An 11758-nucleotide genomic window follows, 5' to 3' on the forward strand; every position below is an offset into this window, starting at 1 on the left:
CTGGAAGGAACCTGGGTCCTTGAGACACAGCCTCTGAGCTGGCCAAACCCAGAGCTACCCCCTGGCTGCCTTGGTTTATGACATAATAAAATTGTCCTTCCTATTGAGCTACTTATTTGGGAGTTTTCTGTTCCTTGAAGCCAAAGATATTCCATTTGTGACAGGTAGGGTCACTCCTGATCATTACCAACATCCCTTCTATTTGGTGAGCAAAGCCTGCAATTTACAAAGAACCAGGACTACCCTCCTACCAGCCCTGTGAAATGTGGGTTACGATCCCCATTTACATGTAGGAATATTTAGGCCAAGGAAGTCAGGCCACAGGCTAAGCAGAAACTAGCTCTGGTCCTGTGCTGAGTCCCACTGTAGAGATCCCTCTCCAACCCACACTGCATCTAGGAGTCCTGGTCAATTCTGTGATTGATGCGGCTTCCAGGCCTCCATACCCTAAATATCCACATGCCCTCATCATCATCACTCCACATTCTCATTAGTGGGGTAACTTCCCTGGATTAAAAACCAGAGCCTCTAGACAGCCCTCATTAAAATATGCATATCTCATCTTGAAAGAACTAATATGTATTTATTAGCACAAATGAGTTCTTCATTAGGTCTCAGATGTGGCAAGCATTGAAAGAAGAGAGACACGGGACAGGTAAGTTTGGAGCTGAGTCTACTTATACTACCAGGATGAGCTTTTATTCATTCATTCATTTTTCATTCATTTATTCATTCATTCATTCCTGCACCCATTCAGTGAAAATTTATTAAGTGCATCCTAGATTGTAGAGGCTGTGCTACGACCTGGAATCCCAGCCTTGAGCCAGCTACTGTTCCGCCCTCACAGAGCTGGCTTTCAAGTGGGACGAGAAAGTCAATAATCACATGAGCAGGATCACAGATCTAATAAACCCCATGAAGAAAATAGTCAAGTGTGATGGAACAGGAAGAGACTCCATAGGAGACAGGAGCTTCCTTAGACAAGGTGGTCAGGGAGGCCCCAGGTGGAGGAGCTAAGACCTACTTGGCGGGCCCCTTTCCCATGGCAACATGGGCCTCTGAGAATGGCCCCTTGGGCCCAGGCGCCTGGCCTGAGGCATGGGCAATGCCAAGCAGAGGGGGACGCAGGATGTAAAGGATGACACAAGAGGCCAGAGACAGCACCCCTCATCTGCACTTCCGTGGGGGCTGTTAAATTCAGGAGTACTGTGGGGCCAGGCAGGAACACCAGGGAAATCCAGAGCCAGACTGAACTGTCTTTGCTCTGGAATTTCCTACGCCCAAGAGGGCAGAGTCTCCAGTGTGCAGAGTGGAGCTGGAGAGTCACTGTCCGAAGGGAGGAGGAATAAGGACCATCAACACGGTGCTCCTTCACCAAGTCTGCTCTTGGGGATCTTGTTTGTTTAATCGGGCTTCTGAGGGTAGGGGGCACTGATCGGGTTGGGGGAGGGTGTTGTGCCAGCTTAGAAGTCTTGTGAAAGATACACACACACCCATACACACACACACATCCACGAATGAGACTACTATTTATTAATCGCTGTAATTAAGACGGAAGCTCTTTCTGGAGCAAACACGTCTCTTTGGAAACTGACATGGAGACAGAAGCGCGATTCCTGCAGAATCAAACAAATCCTGTTTTTACCTCCTCACTAGTTAGTTCTGCAGTATCAAAGGGATTATCCAGGAGGGAAGATCAGAAGGAGAATTAGCTACAGGCCATCCTGTTATCCACCGAGGCGCCTATTGTTAAACCTGAGTCATGAATGGCGAGAAGGAAGTGGTCCCCCCTCCCTTCACCGGGCGCCCCGATGGAGCAGGATAAGTCTACTGCAGGTCATGTTCTTGGAGGCGGTTACCAAGTTCTGGTTTCCAAGGAATCTCTGGAAGTCAACGGCGCCGTCCCCCGGGGCACACACAGGGCTGCACTTCTGGTCTCCTGTGGCGGTGGCCACGTGACTCCTCCTGGCCAATGAGCAGTGAGCACAGTGATCAGGTCACCCACAGGCTGGGGAAATTAACAGCTAGGGCAAGACCCCTCCCCAAGCTCTTCTTCTTTCTGCCGGGTCTGTGGTGACATCAGAGAGGGCAGACCCCTTCACCCAGGGTCACGAGGAGGAGACTGAGCCCAGCTCCCAGCCGCCCTCTGGGGACCTGCAGTCTGAGCAAGAAATCAGCCTTGATGGTTCAGGCCTCTTAGCTCAGGAGACTGCTTGTTAGGCAGCAAAACCCAGCCCACCTGACTGTGTATCAAGTGTTCAGACAGATCCAGAACCCAAGAGGAGAACCGTCCCCATTTGCTGAGCTCCTCCATGGCCCAGGCACTGTGCTCAGTCGTACGATGTATATAATGTGTATGACAAATATCTGTGTGGTAATTATTCTTCTGCACTTTACAAAGGAGGAAATAACAGTAACAGCCGCATCCCCTGAGCAGGGACGATGTGGCAGGGACTTGTTACAAATGCACTTGAACAGAACTTTTTCAGGCCTCATACTAGCCCTGGGAGGGAAATGCTTTTATTTATTCCCATTTTACAGATAAGAAAACTGAGGCTCAGAGTGGTCGTGCATATACCCAGGACCACAGAGCCAGTAAGTGGCAGAGGTGGAATCTGAACCAAGGCCCCTCTGACTCATTTCCAGTTCCTGCTGACGTCACCCTGGGTCTCTAGAGGGGACCTGAGGGCTGGGGCAGGCTGTGGGGTGCAGATACCCAGGGGCCGTGTGTTCTACACTCTCTGCCACTGGAAGAGGGTGTCCACCGGAAGTGCTAGTATGGGAGCAGCACAGGCTTGCACCCTCGGTTCCTGGAGGCTGGAGGGAGATGACACCCAAGGGTAGAGGCTGTGTGGTCACACAACCCTTCACCCACTTTGCATTCAGCCAAGCAGTCTTCTTCCTCTGATCTCCATGCCTCTTGGTCTGGAATGGACCCTCCTTTGAATAAACCTCATTGATTCCGCCTAATTAGCTCCTCAAATGAAATCACGGGTTATTTTGGGAGCAGCATCCTCACAAATGTTTCCCTGGAGCATTCAGGTGGAAAATGCAGATAAACTCACCTCTTTGTAAAATAAATGAACACATTTCGTCCCCAGTCCCCAGGGCTCCAGCCTATCCCAGGCCCAGGCTTCACCTCCACAAAAGGCCTGAATTTTAGACTCTTGGAGTTGCCTCAAACAAGGCTGTGTCTTGAGTCAAAGAGAAACTGTGGGCTATGCTGCCAAATAGCCATCACGGCTTCCTGGGCAGTTCTGTGACCCGGTGCTGATCACAGGCTTTACCTATGTTCATGAGCCAAGACCCACACCAGCCCCAGGAGGAGCACATGGCCGTGAGCCCATGCTACAGATGGGGAGATTGAGGCACAGAAACCAAGTCACTTGCCCAGGAATTTGAACCCAGGAAGTCAAGCCACTAAGTTCAAGCACTGAATCACCTACGTCTTCACTTGTCCGTCTGTCCTGGTCCTCATGTCTCAGCGCACCTGGAATCAGTGTGGTTGTTTTTAATCAATGCAGCTCTCATTTTATGAATAGTATAAGATGGCTATTCATTTGTTCATGTCAACATTTTAGCCAGTCCATGGTTTTCAAAACCCTGTTTTGCCATTTCTTCACTTTTTATATAGCAGGAGCCCCCCAGGAGGGAATCACCCTGAGGCTTCCCTCTCTAACAGATCCCACTCTCAGGGGCAGCGTCTCTCGTTCCGCCAGCTGCAGGCAGGCCTGGGGGTGAAGATGCCCACCCCTGGTGTCCCTGATCCCCACGACCCTGAGGGAACCCTCCAGCAACCCCCCCATCTCCACAGCAGGAGGATGGCGATCACAGTGCCCCTCTCAGATCTGCTGGGAGGAGTCAAGGAGGTGACATGCACGTGGGAACCGAGCCTAGAACCTGTTAGGTGTTAACTCGGAACATCACATCGACTGTTCAGTCTCAGACAGGCACAGGGATCCCGCTCCTCTGTTAACTGGGAGGAGAGAGGTTAGATGTGCTTCATGCCCACGAGGCAGGGTCAGACACTCTGGATGCTGCCACTGAGTTAGACCCGTGGAACAGAGGAGGGGTTCATGGTGGAGGGAGGCAGGGTTGTCCCGCCCCTTTGCACAGCTGAGGCTCTGCACACAGGACCCTGGTTTGGCTTGGCCGCGGACAGGTCACAGACTTGGCAGCCCCTCCCACAGGCCCCCCAGGCGACAGCACCAGGACCCCCGCCAGCTCCCTCCCAGCAGGTGTGGGAAAGCTGGAGGGGCAGCCCTGCCACCCATATCTGAGCCCCCCACCCCCATCTCCAGAAGGGCTGGTCCCCTGCAGCCTGCAGCTCCATCGTCCTCCAGTCAGAGCAGAAACAAGTCCCACCCGCCAGGGTCGTCCCGCGCTCTTTTCCTCAGAGCTGTGTGGGCCAAAAGCCAGGAAGGAGAGTGGCCAGCCTGTGCGACCCCCGCAGGGCTGGCCGTCCTCCCCACAGCGCATCTGCGGGGTCCTGTCCCCAGGACAGCCCACCCCCTCCCCATCATGTGTCACCCCCACAGTCCCGGGGGGCTCTGGGGAAGCACAGAGTTGACTGGGGGCAGCTCCCTGTTACCCAGGGACCCTCAGCAGGGCCAGAAGAGGGGGCAGAGGACGGGGAGGCTTTGATGGAGAGAGGGGACACGGTTAAGGGATCTGGAGAGATCTGGAGGCTGAAGCCAGGGCAGCAGGGATGGACCCCGGGAGGGACGCCGGGGCCACTCTGCACTGGGAACCTGGGCCTGGAAAGTGCTGGAAGAAACAGCAGGGAGGACGGGGCAGTGCCCTCCTGCGTGCTGGGCAGAGGCTGGCTGAAGCCTGCCCAGGAGGGGACGGGCTTGTGGGACCAGACCCCTCGCCGGAGCCCCTCGAAACTTCTGGGTGGGAAGGGACAAGGGCTGAAGGCTGTGACAGGGACTCAGGGAGAGGAGCCTCCGACCTCCCCTCCCCATTACAGCCCATTACTGCCCTTGGACCACACCCCAGCTGCGACCCTGCACTCAAATCCCAACCACTGTCCCTGTGCGAGGAATCGAGCTGCAATAACAGGAGATGAAACTGGCGAAGGTACCAACTCCCGGCACTTCCTTACCTCCAGTCAAGGAGAATCCTGGAGCAAGAGGGCCATGGCTGGCAGGGGCTCCGCTGAGTCATCGGGGTCCCAGCCCAGGCTCACTGTTCTGCTCGGCTCGGCCTGACTCGTGAAGGGCACCCGAAAGAGCAGGGCCGGGAGCCACGGGATTCCTGGGGAAGAGCTCATGCAAAGGCCCAGCTCGTGCAAACAGCTCATTCCTACCTGAGGAGCACTGAGGCCAGAGTGGCAGGGGCAGAGTGAAGATGGACAGAGAGGCAAGGCAGGGGGTCAGGGAGCGGGCCAGCCAGGGATCTACAGCAGCCTTGCAGGGGGTGTAGGGTCTTGGGCTTTCACTCAGAGAGGGGTGGGAAGTTCCTGGAGGGTCTGAGAGAGGAGGGACAGGACCTGACGGATCTGATAGGATTTCTCTGGCTACAGTTGTGGGGAGGGGTGGTAGGGGGAGCGTGGGAGCTGGGAGACCAGGGAGAAGCCCGGGACGTTTGCGGTAAACAAATTATCTGGATCAGGGTAGTAGCAGGAAGTGTGGACAGGAGTATCCAAGTGCTCAAAATTCAAAGGAAGGCAAGGGCCACAGAGAGAAAATAAACACTCTGCAGGACGCCGTCTCTTTCCAGGGCGAAAAGATTTTCCCAGAAGGCCCCAAAGCACAACGCTTGCATCTTATTGGTCAGACGTGAGTTAACATCCACCAATCATAGCAAAGGGGCTGGATCCTAAGGTTGGCTAGTATGATGGCAAGATGGCAAAACCACCTTCATAATCTGTAGGGCCCACTGCAGAATAAAAATGTAGAGCCCTTTATTTAAAATTATTACGAATTTGAAGGCTGTAACAGCAGAGCCTTAACCTAATCACGAGCTCTTCTGAGCACAGATCCCTACGGAACTGCATAGGTCACAGAGCCCGGAAGACAGCCCTGACTCCTTAATTCACCCCCTGAGCTGAGCATGGGGCCCCCGGAGACAGAATACAGGAGGGAGGGCAGTGGGGAGGTGGCCCCAGTATGGGCTGCAGTCTCAGCAGCCTGAGACCCAGGTGCTTGAGTTACGGCCCTTATAACGGGGTAAAGGCCAAGGGAGCTGCTGGGAAGATGTGAGCGACATACATCAAGTGTTTAGAACAGCGTCTCTTACTAATTTCTTTACCTCTAAAGAGGAGATCCGCGTCCTTCCCAGCCTGCTGGTATCACACAACTGTAACCTCAGGACTCCAGGAGAGTTTCCCTTCCCCACCTCCACCACCAGCCTGAGTACCTGAAGTTCCCCCGTTAGTCAGTACCTTGTCTCCAGGAAAGCCCATGAACTCCCCTGCTTTGGAGTTCATCAGCGAGGCGGCTACAGAGAATAGACAGAAAAATAATTATATGTCACCATAATGCTACATATTTCATGAAACACAATAGGAAAAGCACAGCATATTGTAGAAACAGAATGTTATAATCCCACTTCCGTTCTGGGGAGGGCTCTGGATTTACTTTTGAAAGCAGGCCTGGAGTGCAGGGAGCTGAGATGGCTCTTTTCATGTGAGAAAACTGCCTGCCCTGTGCCCAAAGCCCTCCAGTGCTCTCCTGGTTCTAGCTGTGAACCCCAAAGCCACCAGCCCGCTAGTGCCCTGGTCCCTGCCCACTCTGGTGTCAATATCCTCCCCACCAGCCTCCCTGCCCAGTGGCCTTCTCACTCCTCCCACAACTCACCAGGAGGGGAGTTCCCACCTCTGGACCTTTACACCTGCCGTTTCTTCTGCCTGGAACCAGCTATCTCTGCTCCTCACATCTCTATTCAAAGGTCCGCCCCAGCAAGGTCTTCCCTGGGCATTTATTAAATTAGCTCCCACATCTGTCCCTGCCCTCCCTCCTGCATGATTTATCTTATTGGCCTTTATGCCATCTGACATATTACACACCCATGTGTCCATTGGCTTGTCTGTGTCCTTCCAGCAGAAAATGAACTCTACAAACTCTTCACTGGTGGGATGGTGGGCCTAGAACAGGGCCTGGCACTCAGTAGGCCCTCCATAAATATTTTTAATGATACTAGTGAGGATAAGAGATGAGCCCAAATGAGTTGCTGAACCAAACACAGAGTCATATACAGGCAGACCTTGGAGATATTGTGGGTTGGGTTCCAGACCATCACACTGAGGTGAGTCACGTGACTTTTCGGTTTCCCAGTGTATATAACAGTTGTATTTACACTATGCTGTGCTGTGCTTAGTCGCTCAGTTTTGTCTGATTCTGTGTGACCCCGTGGACTGTAGCCTGCCAGACCCCTCTGTCCATGGGATTCTCCAGGCAAGGATACTGGAGTGGGTTGCCATGCCCTCCTCCAGGGGATCTTCCCGACCCAGGGATCGAACCCAGGTCTCCCGCATTGCAGGGTACTTACACTATACTTTGGTCTACCAAATGGGCAATAGCATTATGTCTTTAAAAAAAAAAAATGCACGTGCCTTAATTGAAAAATGCTCTATTGCTAAAGAGTGCTAACCATCATATGGCAATGTAGGGTTGCCACAGACCTTCCATTTGTGAAAAAACACAGTATCTGTGAACTGCAATACAGCAAAGCTCAGGGAAATGAGGCCTGGTTGTATGGGTTTCTGCACACCTCTTGTGTGCCAGAGCGCTGGGGGGGAAACATTCTGGTGGGTGTCCTCAGCCCAACGTGGCTTTGCACCATCCGTTATGCCCTCCTGCCAAACCAGACCCAGCACTCAGTGACTCAGACCCAGCCTGATGGAAGAACATTCCTGTGGGGACACTCAGCTCCATCCTGGTTTCCTGCAAGGGGCCTGAAGCCCCAGTGAGGGTGACAGCACAGGTGCCATTCCCCAGTGAGGGGAAGAGCAGAGGGTGGCGAGGGGGGCTGGTCGGGCCTCAAACTCACAGGCAGCAGAAAGATGCAACTGTGGATGCTCCAAACCTGAGGATGAAACTAGCGTCAGCACCTCTCATGGGAGGCTGGGGATGTATATTAACAGGAATCCTCCTTCATTCACTGATTCATTCCACCAAAGTCAATAAGGATTGGCAGAGCACCTAATATGTGCCAGCCGCTATGCCAGAAGCTGCAGTACAGCTGTGAGTACGGCAGGCCCAGCCCCTGCCCTCCTAGAACCTGCCATCTAATCAGAGCAGACTGACAATTTCTTATTGTTGCAGTTGTTGTTTAGTTGCTAAGTCATGTCTGACTCTTTCCAACACCATGGACTATAGCCCGCCAGGCTCCTCTGTCCATGGTATTTCCCAGACAAGAATATTGGAGTGGGTCACCATTTCCCTTCTCCAGGAGATCTTCCTGACCCAGGGATCGAACCCAGGTCTCCTGCATTGGCAGGCAGATTCTTTACTGCTGAGCCACCAGGGAAGCAGACAGATAATACATGAGTTTAAAAATACCCAAAAGTAAATGAAATAAAGAATGGGATCTGTAGCATAGCAGAGGGAAATAGCGTGCTGTGTTAGGGAGCCCATAAGCGATGCTATTTTTACTCAGTGAGGAAGGCTTCTCAGAGGAGGTGGTTTCAACTGAGACCTGAATAGTGGAAAGGAAGCAGCTACGGAAGAGTCAGGTGGGAAGAGGGTTCCAGGCAGAGAAAGTGACCAAGTGCAAAGTTCCTGTGGTGGGAACAAGGAACGAGACCAGGGAGCCTGAGGAAGAGAAAGAAGGCGCTGGCGGCTGACCGTCAGTCCAGTGAGGCTGGGGGCAGGAGGCGGGGGGAGACTGGAGAGGTCAGAGACCCCTGCTGCCTGTTCAGCTCCCCCAGGAGGCCTTGGTGGTGTTGGAGGAGCTGGAGGCACTGGAATCAATCCCTCCGGGTTCAAACCCTAAGGCTACATGAACTCAGGCTGGGCACATCACACTCTTGGCCTCTGCTTTCTCATCTGTAAAATCGGATTAAGAATTGTCCTCTTCTCCCAGGCACCATGAGAACTGATGAGGTTTAGTGATCAGAATTCTTGTCCAACGGGGCTGAGCCGTCCTCCCGGTCTCAGCCACTCATTCACTGATTCATTCCAGTCAAGCCAACACGTACGGCTTGGGCAGGTGCCACAACTGCCGTGCACCAGGCCCCGTGCTCTTAGTGCACAGTAGGTACTCGAGGCAGCGCTGCTACCAGGGTCTGCAGCCGCTCCCAATCTGCCAGGCCTCGGGTGCGTTTCCTCTCCCTCCACCTTGGCGACAGGCTCAGCCTTTGGGACACGCGGTGGGGGCAGTCCAGGGCCAGCACTGAAGTCACGCCCTCCTCTAGGAGCTTTATGTCCAGAGGGGAAGACCGCCAGAGACTGGGGAGGCTGCTTTGTCATTAGAAGGCCCTTCCCACCACACTCCAATGCCCTGGGGTCCCTACTAGATGAGACGGACAAGAATCCCTGCCCTTGAAGGGCAGGAGACAGAAAATGAACAAATAAACACATGGCAGGTTTTGGCCAGGTGAGAAAAAATTAAAAGGGTGAGGGGACAGGGTAAGAGCAAAGAATGGAGGGTGTGGTGACATTCGAGCAGCCTGAATGAGGGGGCAAAGCATGAGGCCGCCTGGGGGAGTCACACGTGCAAAGACCCTGGGGCAGCCGCCCCACAGCAAGAAGGCAGCCAAGCACCTTCTACTTGCTCACGATGACCACCCTTTCCTTAGTAAGACCTCTTCAACCTTTCACTCCCCTGACCCTATTTCTGCCAGGTCCTACCAGATTCTCCCATGGTGCACCTGGGCAGAGAGCCTATGAAATCCAGTGACCGCTGTAGTTTCCACCCCCTAAACGTATGACGTTGCTACCACTGCCCTGGATTCAGCAGTATTTCTGAGCTGTGCAACCGCAGGCAGGTCACTTAACTCTCTGAGTCCATCCCGTCTTCTGTAAAATCAGGCCTCAGTAGTACCTGTCTTAAAGGGCTGGCATGTGAATTACAGGAGACAACACCTTTACGCAAAGTGACCAATAGGTGCTGAGAGATCAACACGTGAGAGATTCTGAACGTTGCTATTGGTCCTCCAGAGAAGTCTAGGAGAGGCTTCTAGAAGATCAGCAGTCCTTTCTGAGGAACTGAGTTCTCCCAAATATAGGTGACAGAATCAATGCACAGAGGACAGGGCTTTGCCCAAGACCACACAGCACACCCGGGGACCCCAACTTGGGCCCTGCTGCCCTCCCCTGTCCACTCCCAGTCCTCTGGGCGGTGTTACTAGTGCCCAGAGAGGGGCAGCTTTCAGCAGTGATCCACCTCTCCTCAAAGTTCCAAAACCCTGGAGGCTTGAGGCTTGAGACGAGAAGCCCTCGCAGTTGTCCTCAGAGGTTTGGCCAGGACGACCTGGTCCACAGCTCCACCTGGTGGTCAGGGCTCCCCGCCTTGGCGGAGGGCACATCACTATTAATAATTTCAGGTTCCTGGTCACGCCCTCATGAACATCTGTTTTACAGTTTACATCCTTCTCACACATCCAATTGCAAGGGAAGAAAGACAGGACAGGAGGAAAAACATAAGAGAAAAGAATATAAAAATAAACAGTCTAGCTCACAGACATGTATTATGGGACAAAGAAAAACAAAAAGCTAGGAAGGAAAGAAAACCGATGGGAAAGAGACCAAAATAATCAAGAAAGAGACAGAAATAAAGGGGCGGGGGGGGAATTTGACCAAGAAAAAGAGAAAATATCCACACCAAGTCAGGCCAAGCCCAGACCAGAAGGGCAGAGGATAGGACCCATATTGCAGACAGTCTCAGCCACCGCTGCCTCTGTCCCAAAGTGTGCACCCAGAACAAGTGTTTGGGTGGGAAGCCAGGCAGGCAGGAGCTGGCAACACTCAAGCCCTGGGGGTTCTGGACAGGACACGGTCCCTGGCGCCACCTGCTGGACGGATGGGGTACCACGTCTATCCCCAGGAAGTTAGATTTGGATGCAAGTATCTCCATTTCTCAGAGAAGGAAACTGAGATGGTGACTTGTTACGAGATGGTCACTCAGCAAGTACAGCAGCCTGCCAGGTACAGATGTCTGAAGATGTGTGACCTCAAAGGTCTCAGCCCAGGCCCTCCCCGTCCTCAACAATCCAGCCCAGTCCAAGAACAAGGCCAGGTGCAGAGCATGTGGTTAGAGGCACGTGCTTTGGCCACACGCAGCTAGGATATGGGCTGCTGGCTCTGACAGTGATGAGCCTTCTTTTTTTTCGTTTATCAGTGGTTCACTGACACCCAGCACTGGGCCAGACCTGGGACAGAGCAGATACCATGGATGTGACTCCTGCTCTCGGGGTGCTTCACTGATGGCAAAGAACGGTAAATAGAGAAGCAGTTACATTTAGATACAATCACAAAGTGGCCAACACATTCCATACCACCTTTGGCTTTCCGAGTGGCCCCCAACATAGCCCACACCAAGGGACTGTGTCTAAGTCAGCGCCGTTTGACAGGTGGATAAACTGAGAAGCGGGAGAGCAGAGAACCGGGGGTCAAGAGACTCACCAGCTGCAGGGACTCGCCCATCTCTCGATGCTCCGTTGGTCAGTGCAGCCACTCTTGGTCACCAGTTCCTCCCTCAGCCAACACTGCCATGGCAACTCCAGAGCCAAAGATCTGGAGATTCGGGAGGCCAGCATTGGCCAAGCTCGCCCAGGCAGGGCCATCCCAGAGACGAGCAATCAGGTAAAGGA

This window comes from Bos taurus, chromosome 13, assembly GCF_002263795.3.
Source record: "Bos taurus isolate L1 Dominette 01449 registration number 42190680 breed Hereford chromosome 13, ARS-UCD2.0, whole genome shotgun sequence".
Classification (NCBI taxonomy): domain Eukaryota; kingdom Metazoa; phylum Chordata; class Mammalia; order Artiodactyla; family Bovidae; genus Bos; species Bos taurus.